We start from the raw sequence: 1,445 nt of genomic DNA, 5'->3' as shown, positions 1-1,445 counted from the left end.
TACCTTGGGGTCTTGTTCACGAATGAGGGAAAAATGGAACGTGAGATCGAAAGGCGGATAGGTGCAGCATCTGCAGTGAAGCGGGCACTGTACAGGTCTGTCGTGGTGAAGAGAGAGCTGAGTCAAAAGGCGAAGCTCTCAGTTTACCGACTGATCTACGTTCCTACCCTCATCTATGGTCATGAGCTTTGGGTTGTGACCGAAAGTACGAGATCTTGGATACAAGCGGCCGAAATGAGTTTTCTCCGCAGGGTGTTTGGACTCTCCCTTAGAGATAGGGTGAGAAGCTCAATCATTCGGGAGGGACTCAGAGTTGAGCTGCTGCTTCTCCACATCGAGAGGAGCCAGTTGAGGTGGCTCGGGCATCTGGTTAGGATGCCTCCTGGACGCCTCCCTGTTGAGGTGTTCCGGACACGTCCCACCGGGAGGAGACCCAGAGGAAGACCCAGGACACGCTGGAGGGACTATGTTTCTCGGCTGGCCTGGGAACGTCTCGGGATTCTTCCAGAGGAGCTGGCTTAAGTGGCTGGGGAAAGGGAAGTCTGGGCCTCCCTACTTAATCTGCTACCCCCGCGACCCGACCCCGGATAAGCGGAAGAAAATGGATGGATGGATGGGTAAAAGATAATGGATGGATGGATATAAAGGGGTCCCTGTTTGGCTAGCCATTAACATAGCCTTGAGGCAGACTTTCAATTCAATTCAGTTTATTTATATAGCGCCAAATCACAACAAGTTGTCTCAGGGCACTTTACAGAAACATCCACATACATAAAAGCCAATTAGTAAAGTTCTCTATCTAAGGATCACTTCTGCTCTTTTCTTCATACTCCATGTTCTGTGACTGAGCTCATAACTTGGGTACAAACTATTGATAACTATTTGACAGAACACTTGTACTACAGTCCAACAATTTTCAGTCAGGTCATCTGGACTTAAAATTGTTCGATTGTATATCTGGATTATTGAGCATGGACTTTGTTGACTTGTACTACAGGTCTTAACAGACCCATGAACTTTGTGTAATGGTATATTTCAAGTGATCAACTAGATAAAACGCTGGGTTCAAAATATAAATCTGTAATAAAAATGTTTTCTGTGAAAAAGTGAAGAGACTCCAATTGGAATACAATACCAGGTGTGTGGTTGCACATGTTGACTAGTAAAACATGGCAAAGTCATGGTGAGACTACTGATAATGAGGTATGTTGCTGTGGGCGTCTCTTTCTCGGGACTTTTAAAAGAAGCAGAATCTGATCTCAGCCCAGTTAAGAGTTCTGTACCTCAACTAACTCTCAACTGTAAGAGTGTTTGGTTTCCATATTTGTGTTCTTGAAAATAACATTAGTTTAGCGCACACAGTTACAATGTTGATAGTATACTTTATTCATTAGCAAAAAACAATTTCAAATGTGCAGATATTCTCAAAATGTAACATTTCTTAT

This window comes from Nematolebias whitei, chromosome 6 (assembly GCF_014905685.2).
Source record: "Nematolebias whitei isolate Nwh7 chromosome 6, NemWhi1, whole genome shotgun sequence".
NCBI classification, from domain to species: domain Eukaryota; kingdom Metazoa; phylum Chordata; class Actinopteri; order Cyprinodontiformes; family Rivulidae; genus Nematolebias; species Nematolebias whitei.
This window is presented reverse-complemented; position numbering follows the sequence as displayed.